The sequence below is a fragment of the Alosa alosa genome, chromosome 15 (genome assembly GCF_017589495.1).
Source record: "Alosa alosa isolate M-15738 ecotype Scorff River chromosome 15, AALO_Geno_1.1, whole genome shotgun sequence".
NCBI lineage: Eukaryota > Metazoa > Chordata > Actinopteri > Clupeiformes > Clupeidae > Alosa > Alosa alosa.
Genome location: NC_063203.1, coordinates 11,877,213 through 11,891,239, shown reverse-complemented (window position 1 = coordinate 11,891,239; position 14,027 = coordinate 11,877,213). Strand labels below are relative to the sequence as shown.

At 44.2% G+C, this 14,027-nt stretch overlaps 1 long non-coding RNA gene across 1 annotated transcript; it reads right to left on the bottom strand.

Annotated features, from left to right (window-relative positions):
* Nucleotides 1-273: 273 nt before the first annotated feature.
* On the bottom strand, nt 274-4,464 carry LOC125308875. Its single transcript, XR_007196005.1, has 3 exons — nt 4,343-4,464; nt 2,070-2,123; nt 274-688 (listed from the first exon to the last, which is right to left on the bottom strand). It is a non-coding gene; the product is annotated as an uncharacterized LOC125308875 (long non-coding RNA).
* Nucleotides 4,465-14,027: the final 9,563 nt, after the last annotated feature.

The following is a 14,027-nucleotide window of genomic DNA, read 5'->3' as shown; positions in this document are numbered from 1 at the left end:
CTTAAATTCGGGATGCTCGTTTCAGTTTTGGACCTTACAGTCAAAATTGTTGTTTATTCATAGTCTAAAGACAATCCAAAGTAGCCTGGGCTATTCGAAGTGTCCGTTTATATTATTCAGTTTTACATCATTTTGAATAGCCACTGCATACCCGTGTTTGTTGGAAAATCCATAGAATCATGTTAGCAAACTGCATACAGAGGCATTCTTTATTGTTGATGTCAGACATGATAATCATCCAAACATGACTTCCTACATACTGCCAACCCTCTCTGCCCCTGGTCCTTTGCTGTGCTGTGTGAGGGGGGGAGTGGCCAGCAGCTAGAGCGGCAAAAGCCAATGTGTGCTTCTTTTACTGATATTTAACAACATCTTTTGCATTTCTTATTCAAACAACATCAAACTTTACACTGCACTTACTAATGCCCGTAAGAAAACACCTGCCAAATTAGTCAAATGAACAGTTCTACAGATATGCGAATGTGAATAACACACACGCACACACACACACACACACAGACATTCCTGTAATTTATAGATGGATGACTAAATTGTATCAGAGATGGTCCTCCATTTCTCTTATCTTTGTTTGTGAGGGTTTGCCCAATCTTTCCTCTGCAAATAGCCTTGTGCTTGATCACCTCCTCTCCCAAGCCTCCTTTGTTCTCCTGCTTGGTTTTAAGGCATTCTGTAAGGGATAATGTATAGAACGCCGGTCATTATGAACTGCGATGGAGTATTAGGGCAAACATGAAGAAATAAATATATCATGACGAGGTTAAACTCAACATGTTGACTTTTAAGTCAAAATTTCGAGAATAAAGTTGAAATATCATGTCGACTTTAATCTCGATGTATTGACATGTTGACATTAAACTCGAAATTTCAATAATAAAGTTGAAATCTCAACATTTCTTCTTTGTTCTTGACATTCAAAACTAGTTAGTATAGCCTAATTGTTGCTAAATCCAATTCTGAAGTACAATTTCACCAAATCTGGGCTACACAAGGCATTTTGTTGAGTCTTTGGCCAACTGATTGAGTCTGAGACTGACTGTCCGGATTCAGTAGCAGCTACTTTGGCGCTCTCTCCAAACTAGTTTTGATTGACATGTCAAGATGAAATGTCAAGTATAAGTCAATAGAGTGGTGAAGTCCCGCCCCTTCCGTTTGCCTCCAAAAAATTTGAACGGCAGTCTATGGCGAAAAAGAAATTATTTTCTGGTCCCGGTTGACTTGTGCCTTGAATTACCCATATGATGTTTGTCAATTTTAAAGACAATTTTTCATGTAAAGACATTTGCAGTTTGCTCATTCACAGCCACACTAGATTGTACAAGCATACCAGCAACAGGTCTTAATTGGGCTTTCCTTGCCGAAGAAAGTACCATGAGTCAGAGGATTAAACACATCAGGTAAGTTGTATTCGTCCATAGACTGTACATTACATACTGTTAAGTGACATAGCAGGCAGCAAGATGCAACCGTTAACTAGCATAACAACTCTTATCGTTTCATTACGTTGGTGACGTACATCGTTTGAGACGAGAGATGTAGTCCACTGAGTGGATTTGCACAAAACCAACATAACTTTTGAAGTCTATCGAACAACAGTACTTTCTTGACGTGAAAATTACCTTTTAAATTCACACATCACACATCATATGTGAAATTTGTGGCACAATTTAAACTGGACCAAAAAAGAATTGTTATCTCTCCATTAACTCCCGTTCATAATTTTTTGAAAGATAGGTCCCATGGACCGGAAGTAGAAGGGGTGGGACTTCACCACTCTATATGATGTGTCGACTTTGTTCTCAAAATTTCAAGATTAATGTCAACACATCAAGATAAAAGTCGACATCATATTTCAACTTTATTCTCGAAACTTGAGTTTAATGTTGAAATGTCGAGTTTAATCTTGTCATGCCAAAAATATTTTTTTCTTTATGTGTGGCCCTAATACCCATATTAAACTGTTATTCAATTTAACCAAGTATCTAGAGGTGTTCCTCAGTTGCTCATGATGACTACACACTCAGGCCAAGTTGTAATAATCCATACATTACCTTTTTGTAATGCTGCCAAGTCCTATGTACACCAACAATCCTTGATCTACAAAGCTGGAGAGTGTGCATTAGATTATTTTGTGTTATCGTTCAACAGTGATAGCACCTCACATGTTGGTGTCACCTTGCCTTCACATCATCGGTGACATTTTGCCAAGTCACAGGAGATGCTGATTCCCCAGAAACAGTGTCCACAGACACACCACAGAGCTCTTCCTGATGAGAGTATGAAAAGGTCACATGTCATGTATTTGTATGTTTTTTTTATTGGTAACCATGGAAATGCAGGAATGTGTTAAGCCTGCCCAGGCGATGGACAAAGGCAGAGTGTGTGACCAGCGGTGGCAATCGATCTTCAATCAGCCTGGAGAGGGAAATGAAAAGGCTGCACGTGGTGAGCTCACATCCACACCCATACACATCCATACCTACACACTGACTTGTTTACACAAGTATACCCACGTGCACACACACACACTCACACACATAGAAAGCACATACTTTTTCCTATGCCGCAATAAGTGCTTCATTGTGTTTTATTGCCCCCAAAACAGCACAAGATGGAGGACTGAAAATCCTTCACTCTGAACTCATATCTTGAGCACATGCGCACACACACACATACACACACACACACACACACTTCTTCACATGTGTACTTTAAATCAGAATATTGGCATCTGACGCAAACAGTGAATATCACAAGCCATTTAAAAGCTCTCTGGCTAGGGATCTATAGTAGACCCACATCTCATTCACCTGCTCCTCTAATCAAGACTGCGCTCCTCATCTCTTCCTTTAAATCACCCAACGGGGGAGCGTTATTGACCTCCCATTGTCGGAGTCCAGCTGAAAACTACCCCTCCCCGCGGCGCTGATGTTGTATGTTATTGTCTCCCTCTATTTGTCTCACTGTTGGGACCGACTCCGCTGTTTATTTGGCCTGTGAGTATTAACAAGCTCCCTGAGCCCCTCTGGCCGCTCCCGTTTTGGAGTGGCCATCAATCAAGTTTCGCAGGAGTTGCCAATCACGCCCGCTGGTGTCAGGCCTTAGCAGGGGCGTGTGAGAGACTGCGTGTGTGTGATATTGATTGTACCTGCCTGCGGGTCATATTTAATCACAGAGAATTTTTGTTTTTCAATTTGGGTTCAGAAGCCATTGCTGTCAGGCCACCACCCCCTCTGGTGGCAGCTGCTGAGTGTGGCGGCAGCTGCCTTCGAGATAAAATGTTTCCCATCCACCCTTCCGAGGCCATTCCAAGGGCCCCCGGAACAGGTGTAAATAAAACAAAGTTGTTTGTAATGAAATTTTTTTAGGGGGTCTTTGTATCTCTGCTCTCAGTAATTAATATAGACACGGCTCAATGTTCATCGCCTTTGATATCCTTTCAGCCTGGACCTGCAATTATAATTACGCAGCCAACCATTTACATTCATGCATTTTAAATTCAAAATTGGGCGGGGCCTTGGTCACTGGTCTGTAATAGAGATTAAGAAGGGTCATGGCCAAACGTCATTGAAAAGCCAGAGGTTGGTAATTGGAGGGTGCTGGACCATACTAGTGCTTTGAACTACTGAATATGGGCTTATCTTTGCCTGTATTACTGTGGCTTACACTCCCCTGGCAGGTGTTGTGGTACCAAACCAATTATCTGAAGATGTGTCCCAAGTCCTGAAATATCACTGTCAGCTTGTCACACTGGCACACAATTAAAAAATGAACGAGGACAAATCCCTAAAATGATATGACAGACTGTTTTTTTTTGTTCTCTCTCTCTCTCTCACTCACACACACACACACACACACACACACTCCCCTGATGTTTTCCTGATGTAGCAACGTTCACCACTATAAACTTAGGCATATCACATTCCCCCAGCTATGCTGATAAATGAATTATATGTTACTGCTTGATAGAATGTATTCATTCATTCCAGGGAGGGGCAACGGTTGCATTACTTTTGCTGCATTGAATTAGCTGCAAGCTTTTCCTCTCTTTCTCTCTCCACCTCCCTCTTTCACCTTCCCTCTCTCTCTTTCTCCCTCTCTCTCTTTCTCCCTCTCTCTCTCATCCCACCTCCCTCTTTCACCTTCCCTCTCTCTCTTTCTTCCTCTCTCTCTCCACCTCCCTCTTTCACCTTCCCTCTCTCTCTTTCTCCCTCTCTCTCTCTTTCTCCCTCTCTCTCTCACCCCACCTCCCTCTTTTACCTTCCCTCTCTCTCTCTCTCCCCCAGTCCTGACCTGACAGTTCAAATTAGTGCAGTTGACTCACCACGGAACACGAGAGGCCTGGAACCCTTGTCACGCGTGAACCAAATCAAAGACCCACTGGCTGGAATCCTCAGCCCCTGTGGACAGAGCTCCAGTGACCATCAAAGGCTCCCTTCCCATCATGTCCAGCTTGCTGTTATTATTCTTTTCCCCTCCTTTATTTTATGGACCCTTTCAAGAGAGTTCCATTATCAGCATCATAGTTGGCCCCACAAGACTTCCGTTTTAACATTCCATATGTTATCTTAATGCAGAGGAAGTAGATTGGGGCCCAAATAGAATGTTCAAGCATTGTTTTTGTTTACCTTGTTGAAAGGGTCTATATCTCTGGTCGTTCAACATTCAACAGCCTTTTATTCAAAGCTCTTCAATGCACAGCACATGCTCCCTTTGTTAGATATCAAGCTTGTCTGAGATTTTTTTTTTTAACAGACAAGAGGCCTGTCATTGCTCAGCTCATCACAGAGCTGCTTTTGCAGGAGTCAAGATTGCCATTCATAATGACACTCCTCAGTTTGTGAGCGTGTTTAAACTCTGGAGAGATGCCTTAACAAAGGGGTGCATGCCCTGGGAGCGTATTGAAGATTCTCCCCCTTGGTAGCAGTCTGATTGTTCAAACATGATGGGCAAACTGATTGAATTAAACCTTCATTAAATGAAAATCGGTGCAACTCGTCCGCAGAGAGGGTGTACGCGTGATGTCATGTAAATGATCTTTGATTGTTTGGAAACCATATATAATTAATGAGAGAGTGGTTTAGCACGCTTATTGCTGTTAAACAGAGACACTGGAGCAGCAATGGCACTGAAGCCTACAGGCCTTCGCTTGATTGGCTAAATGAATAGAATAATGATGTTTGTCCAATGCTGTTTGTTTGGGAGGACAATCTAACGTTGGACAGAAACGGAATGAAAAGATAATCCATGGTGAAGAAGCCCCTGGGCTGTGGATATATGCCAAGCTTGAAAGGTGAAATGGAAACTTATTTCGAAATTGAAATGAGAAAAGGAAAGTTTGGAGAGAGAGAAGGGAGTGGGCGTTGGGGGGAGGGAGCAGAGCTGAGTCTTTTCTTTTGACATTTAAAAGCTATATGGTGTCCTGTTTTTTTTTTTTCAATCCTAGTGCATTATCTTTAGGCGAGCGAAAGTGGCAGCTTCCAAGGCGTGGGCCAACAGAGTGGCAGATTAATTTTCTCCGGGGTCAAGGAGCCACTCCGTTATTGATGGTAGCAGGTGACAGCGTGGTGGCAGTATCCACTCGACACATTAACAAGTATAGTGTTTCATATCGATAAATTTCAGACACTCGGCCCGACCGAAATCATTTTGTCAGGATTGAATGACCCACCAGCTGCATCAGAGTCACAAAGAGGGCCCTTTTTTCCAGACACATGAGCCTGGTGGAGAGGGCATATGTAAACACAATTTTTAAACATTGTTTCTCCCACATGACCCTGTCTAGACAGTGGACTCATACATGCAAAGAGATATATATAGTATTCATCGTCGCCATGATTCATTGACAAGGGTTATATTAACAGATATATCAACCGTGCCCTCTAGTATGTGACATGAGGCTTAATAGCTGTCTATATGGAATCATTTGTTTGTTATTGTGCATTGGTGGAGATCAAAGAACCCCCATATTACTTACACGAGGGTATTGCATTGCACTAAACTTTTTATTGATATACTGAAAAGCCTGATGGCGACACTGAGAAACTGAAATCAATATAGGCGGAGTGTATTGTCTTGAACCCCCAAACATTTTTCTCGTTTCATCAGAAGGCTTACAGGTGCACTGGTGCACTGAATGCAGCGATGCCTCCTCTATGTGTGTGTTTTGTTGTTATAATGGATTTCTGGTTGCCTCAGCAATCACAGCAATCTTCAAAGGACTATGTGTGTGTTTGTGGTGTGTGTCTACCTGTCAGAGAAGTGCCCTCTTTACCACACCAGCAAAGAAGTACTAGACTTGAGAGAGAAGGAGAGAAAAGAAGAGTGATACAAAAAGAAGAGAGAAGAGAGAGAGAGGAAAAAAAACATGCTTGCTGGCTTTGCAAACCAATGGTGATTGCCATCAGCCTGAGGCATTCATCATGCAATGAGACACAACAGCTCAAAGTTAGAGAACTTTCCCCCCCATCCGTCTGAGGCCGGGCGCCTGTCATATTGTATTTATTACCGGCGCTCAAACTCCACACGCTGCCTCCTCTGGCTCTGCTGACAGAGCCTTTGTTCTGCAGACCGTTATATCAAAAAAAGAGCAGAGGGGAGAGGAGGAGAGTTGAGGTTGATGTGTGTCTGTGAGCCGGAGAGGCGTTTAACCTCCGAACAGTGAAAACCGCGGCGTCGCCGGACTAGAAGCCCCTGCCCGCACCGCCTAGCATAGTAATCTGTTCGGTCGTGTGTCACTGTCACCCCGGCAACTCCGGGTGGCACGGTGGCAGTCCTCTCCCGGCCGGACTCGTAAATACCTCAATCACGGCGCGGCATGGCCCCAGGGTGTGGGGAGGGGGGGGTTCAGGGCTCTTGTCGAGCTGGCAGAGAGTGAAATCACCCCAGAGGCCTCTCGCCCAAGCTGGGGGAAAGGCCGCCGGGAAGGAGACCGAACCACCCTCCCTGACTGTCTCTGGAGATAATGAAGATATGTTATGGAATGATGGACCTCTCCTCTCTATACCTGGCCTGACTATCACCAAGACAGAATTGGTCTGAGAATGCCTCGTTCACTTATGATTTCCAATGGGCGTAACCAGCAGTGAAATTAAACGTAAATTGGTAAATTAAATATATGGAAGTACAGCAAACACACCTATCTTATAAACAAATGTTTCAAATGCATTGTTGTTCCAATATAAGAAAGCTATACCATTTTGCTATTGACTAATGTGCAAACGTTTGCAGTTTTCAAGTTCGTTTGCAAGTTCCAAACCTTGAAGTATGGCAGCCAAACTTAAATCAGGTATAGATGTTTAATTTCTCCTTGAACTATTTGATCTTAGTTCACTCTCTTTCATTCATACAGTAAGTGCTTTTTAATTTGGAAAATATGAGGATTAGATGGAAGCATGCAAGTGTACAGCAGTGTGCACAAGAAAGTATTGTAACTTATTCTAAAACATAGGCTACAATATGCATAAATAGACCACATCATTTAGGCAACATTATTTCCAACCATGGTTTATCCACAGAATATATTGGTATAGTATTTCAATGCATGGCCAACGCATATGAAACAAGGCAGACAAATCAATCTTCCTATGTTGCAGTGTCACTCATCTCTTTTTGCACGTCTTTCCAATTAATACTAAAGCCAGTCGAGAATATAATATTGCAATCATAGTTATCAGATATTAAATAGGCTATAAGATCATTTTTGCCATTATCAAAGAGTAGGCTATCTCATCGGGATTTCATTAAACGCGATGAATCGACTGCATGGCACAGTCCACTTTATCGTGATCATAGAATTCATAGTTTACCCACCTCTTACTTACCACTACCCCCCTATTATTTTATTGTTGGGAAGAGCAGAAGAAATGCTAGGCTTACATATTATTATTTGAAAAAATATTCAGATGCGAAATATTGAGATTTCAAAGGCTACTGTAATCTTCTCTAACGCATCCAACTTAAAGGTATTGCTCAACACTGCTATTGGTCAGCTTTAACCAAACCTTTCATTATTTGAATCCAGCCTGGCTCAACCCACTTATTGCATTTGATCACACCTTCCCACTGGCAATTCTCTCGTGCAATACTGTGCATGCTCTACCATATTCGCCAGTGATACATGGCTGCCTAACTGGGGGTCTGTCTGTCTTTAATACTGACGCCATCGGCACAGGCATTGGTTTTCTACTCTAACAACTAAGAGAAAAAATGAATGTAGGAACTGCCATGTTTTGGAACCTCGAAGTCTGGAGTAGTCAGAATAGAAACTCTGGACCGGGAACATCTTGTGAAACAAAACTTGAAGAAAAAAAAAATCAGTTATGGAGCTGGTGAATTCCTCCTTACAACCAACCCTGAGGGGGAAACCATAGAGACACATGCACAAACACACGCCTACATGCGCAAGACACAGGTCTACAGTGAATCCTCTGAGTACTACAGATGTAATATGAATAGGATAAGCGATTGTGATTGGTTCCTGCGGTTTCTGTGATTTTGGAAATTGAGGAATTGCCAGACGTATCTGCAGAGCAAATTCAAAATGGTTGAGTCCTTTAATATTTTCACACAATACAGTAGTTAATGGCATAGATAAGAGGAATTAAATCCTCAGCTTACAAAGTACTGATCCTTTTGTCTGTCTTCTTCTTTCTTTCTTGTCTTCATATCACTCTTTCACCATGACCCATTCTTTAAATAGACTATGAAGCCCCCGTGATGGTAAATTTGCCTTTACCTCTTTTTGTGTTTTAATTCAATGCCTCTCCACCTAGATTCCCCACATATCTAGCTCTCTGACAAAGAGCAACACAGAAACATCTGTGTCTTCCAGTTCTTGAAAGCCCATCTGGAAGACTATGTTGGCCTTCTTCAACATTACCACTCAAAAAGTTAATGGCATAGATAAGGAATTCCTTGCCATGTCTCATTGTCCCTGGCTTCCTCTTGTCCTTCCTCCTCCTGCCATTCAGGCCACAGGTTCTCAGGTTTCCCCTTATAGAGCGAATTCACTGATGCTGGAGCCCCACAAAGGAGACTCATTACGACCCCTCCATCAGCATCTCCGGTGACCTTAAGTTGCTTTTCCCAGCCTGTGGCCATGACTGTGTAGCTTATGTAGGACACCATCGCTGCATTCAGCGGAGGGAGGGCAGTGTGTGTGTGTGTGTGTGTGAGGGTGGGGGTGGGTGGAGGTTTTGGACACCCTGTATTTGAAATAGGGGCACAGTCATTTACTGCTCACCTTTCTGCCAGCGTGTGGTTTTGAATGGTGATGTGAAAAGAGCATCTCTGGCCTCTTTGTGCAGAGTTAACATTGTGCCATTGCTCTGGATGACCCAGGGTAACTGGGTCAAATGACAAGCATAGGAGGAAGACAAATTCAAAATTTCAGTGTGAGCACGGGCACACACACACACACACACACACACACACACACATGCACGCACAAACACACAGAAACACATGCACGCACACAGACATATGCACATTGCCTAAAAGTCACATTTGTTTATTACATCCGTTTCAGTCACTGAAGTGTGGGACAGCAGTTATTGCTTTTTTTTTTTTTGCTGTCAGCAAGATTTTTCGCCATCTTATCGTTGTTGTTAATTTAGGGCAGCTGTCAACCAGCGGCAGTGGAGGCTTTCCGAAAACGATACAGCGAGAGTGAGTGAGAGAGAAAGAGAGAGAGAGTGAGTGTGTGAGAGAGAGAGAGAGGGAGAGCCCAGATGTAAATTTACTAGCATGGCCTGTGAGCGTGAAACAGCAGTCCTGATACAGTATCTCATCTGGTGGCTGGAGAGCAAGTCCTTCTCAGTGGCGCGCAACGCCACTGCTGATTGTTTGGTTCAGTGGGTTTAAAAAGCATCGGCGAGATGGTCCCCCCACCCACCACATTACCAGTCAACCCACGTGCCCACGGAGAGAGCCGCGCAGATGGATGGGTTTACATAGCCCCAAAAGGTCAGAGCAACAGGGAGATGGAGTGAGGGAGAAAGAGAGGGAGAGAGAAAGAGCGAGAGAGAGATTGAGTCGGTGCTTGGGAGAGAGGATCAATGAGCATGGACTGCAGTGGGGCAGCCTCCATGTTGAAGCCAAGTGTATGTTTTTAATTATGAACCGCTGCAAAAAGCCTTGATCGATCAATGCCACCCCCCCACTCCCTGGGGTCTGCAGGAGAACAGCACCACAGCCATGTTCCATCTCGCCCTGTGAGATGGCTCTAAAACCCATATCCACCCACCGTGTCAGGCACAGCAGAAAACAGGTGCACAAACTGTCTACAGAGAATTAAAACACAAAACGGAAAAACACTGATGGATCAAATAACCACCATTCCATGAAATGTATTTTCAATTTTTTTAATTTTATATTATTATCACATTATTGTATCATATTAATGACAAACACACACACACACACACATACACACAAAGAGAGAGAGAGAGGGAGGGGGGGCAATAGACAGCTGCTTTGTACACTCTATAAAACGCTCCGCAAAGCAGTCTTTGAGAGTGTTTGTTCTCTCCCGGTCCACTAAATAACGGGGGACGGTCAGCTCAGCCAGATGAGTGGGCAGGAGTAATTGCATTAATTGCATGACAAGCAGTGCTGGTGCAGGATGAAGCGGTAATCAGCCTCCCCCGAGCTTTGGCCACCGATGCAGTGGTGGAGCTTCACCAAGTGTGAGAGCATTCCGTCTGTAATTTCTAACTAATCATTTCATCCCCCTTTACTTGTTTCACTGTATTTCCTGCAATCACAATGCCATTCCAGTAGAGACATGTTGTTCAAGAGCACATCAGCCTGAGATGCTGGTACATAACGTGTGGGTGTCCTTAACACAATGTCTTCTTACAGAATTGTTATAGCAGAGGTTGTTTGTGCTGTTCTGATTTCAAGATGCATGAAGTTGAAGGGTGAAATGGTGAAAAATGTAAATGTTCCCATAAGGTTTTTCCTTCTACTCTCCCTGTACTCCCCTCTCTCCCTCTCCCTTTTGCTCTCTCTCTCTTAGCAATGCTGATGCAGCCCTGATATGTCAGAAAGTGAAAACAAACCTGTGATCACAGCAGAAACGCCGTGTGTATGAAGATAAGTCCCATCCTCCGCGCCTCCTCTGCGCCTCCTCCGCGCCTCCTCTGCTCAGACCCCTGCCCCGTCTCTCCCTCTCTCCACATGTTGCTCAGCTCCAGGCCTCCCAGACAGCTGCTGATTGAGGGACAGAACTGGCCTATCTCCGCCCCGGAAGGGTTTTCCAAAGAGAACAGGTTTGCCACCCAGATGAGGAAAACAGCTCCCTTCCCTTGTCTTTGCCTCCAACAGCTGCAGGCTGCAGCCATTACTGATGGCGTCTAGGCATCTAATCAATGAACGAGTTTGATTCTGACCCCTTTTTGTAGCTGTGCTGTGATAGAGAGGGGGGGGGGTGAGTGGAGTTGATTACCCTGTTTAATCAGGTGAGTCTCTCTCTCTCTCTCCATCTCCGTTGGTCCATCCAGACTCTGCATGCTAGACTCTCCCCTGATGACGGCGTATTTTAACATCATCCTCCAGGAGAGTCCTGTGCTGCTAAACTCTTTGAAGTGTCTCAGCACTCGAGCTCCAATCAGGAGAGCCATCAAGCCTGTCAAAATATTGCCTGAGACAAGAAGCCATTTATACCCACTAATCACACAATCGGTGAGCAGACATGCGATGCATCAAAAAGCCGCTCCAGGTCTTTAACCTCCAATTCATAATAGACCTAGAAATGACATGGAGAGTAGATGACTCTAAACCGGATCTCACCCTCATTTGTGCCAGAGTCTATCTCTTTATGGGAATAGGAAGTGTGTGTGTGTGAGTGAGTGTGTGGAGTGGGGTGTGGTGCTGCATGCTTGCGTACATCCTCTGATTACAGCTGAATGCCTGCCCTGATTCATGCCCTCAAGTCGGCAGAAGTAAATCAGTCTCTCCTCTTGCGCTCCTTCTCTAATGGAAATGAGAGCAGATGAGCTGAAATCAACACCTCGCCCCGACGCCACGAGGAGAGAATCGGGGATTTACGGCGTTTTCCGAATGGCGTCTCTCTTCTGTGGCAAGACAGACACAGCCCTGATTGCTGCCAGCGTGGGATGAGACGATTATTCAACCTGAACGGTTCGAGAGATTTACTCCACAGCCCTCCATCCCCCCACATCCAACATTTGACACATTCATTGTTTATCATGGTTCTTCAACTGTAGCTAATTCACACTGCATTATATTACAACACACCTACACACTGTCTGGATTGTGTTGTGTGTGTGCAGGTGTAAGAGCCGAATGAGTCTGGGAACGTTCTGGGCATGAAGGGAGTAGCTGTAAGTGAATATTACAACCTCCGCATCCACCTCCATTTGTCAGCAAATCACCTGTTGTAATAGACCGCACTATTGGACACTTACAGCTCACTGCTGAGCCCGGAGTGGACACAGGACGTGGCTTGGCGAGCCAGCCAGTATCTCTCCAGTTATCCCGCTGGATCAAATGAACATGTCGGAATGGTGTTTCCTACAGTCTGCATTTATGGTCTTTCTGAGCTAGTATGCTCTGCTGCACCGGTGGAGTCTATTCGGATGTTGTGCACAGACAGCATTTTTAAAGGGCTTACCTGATTTACGGCGGCGTCCATCTAAGGGAGTTCATGGTGCTGCCTATTCAGACAGTTTCACAAATAGGCTCCACAGTTTCCTCTGCCAGCACACAAGGTATAGTCCCATAAAATACCTTAGTGTGTGTGTGTGTAGTCAGAGAGGCAGGGGAGTAGTGTGTCTGTGTGTGTAAGAGAGAGAGAGAGCGAGATAGAGAGGGGTAGTAAGGGTTGAGGTGGGGGGGTTACAATCACAGATCTCTGAACGCAAAACAAATAACAGCAGAGATTAGACTGAGACAGGGGGACTCATGCTCTTGACTTTTATTCGGGTTCGATTGACAGCGTGTGTGCCGCAGAACGACTGATTACCATGGCAAAGCACAGAGAACCGACCGACTCAGGGCGTGACGAGTGGTATTAAAATTCATCAGCAGGGCTTACAGATAAAAAAAAACAGACTGAATATTAACCAATCCTGCCTCTCAACGAACCAACCTGAAAGTTGACATTTGAAACACATATTGTAATAAATGTTGACGGGAAGTGAATAAGAAAAAAAGCTTTCTGACTGTTGCCAACCTAACCATTCTCTCACACAGTGGTTCTCAATGGTTCTCTCAACATTTTTAGATTTGCCAGAATATTTGGCTGTTGTTGTCGTTGTTACTAGCACCTTCAATTGCAGAGGTGGCTGTGACCTTGGTGCGTGCATTCTAACGGGATTGTTATCTCACTTCATCCTATTACCCTGCTGATGATTAAGATAAATGAATTCCCTAATAACCACCGCTCCCCTCAGTGAAAGGGCATACCTAAGACAAACTCATGGAAATACACCAGTTAGAAGCTGAAATACGTGTGTTCATGTGGGTTTGAGTAAAAAATCTGAACGGAAAGCCTAGAAATCTAACTAAGAATCAGCCTGGCTCCATAAATCATGAATGTATAGGAAGGTCTTGCGTAGTTAACCTTGGTCAAGGTCATTCACAGAGAAATGTTGTTTCACATGCCAGACATAAGCGAGAATCAATAGCTGTCACAGGATGTGGAAGTTAATGATGTTTTATTGACATTCATTTGATTTTGTAAACGTCATCAGCAGCTGCCTCAGCCGAGGTGAATCTCATTGTGCTGCATTTCCTTCTGCTAGTCTCCTCCTGCTCTACTGATTGTAAGCAAGCCAGTGCTTTCAGCTTTTTATTATAGGAGACAGACACATTGTTAAATATGCATCGAACCATTCTCTCTGCCTCCACCAGAGCACAAATCACTGAGCCATAGCTCTAGTCAAACGTTATAAAGATATTCATAGACAGTTGTTGTATGCTTGCTGTTGGAGTCTGCCCCTTATTTCCACGAAATGGCTTCTGAAGCCATGGCATTTTGTGCG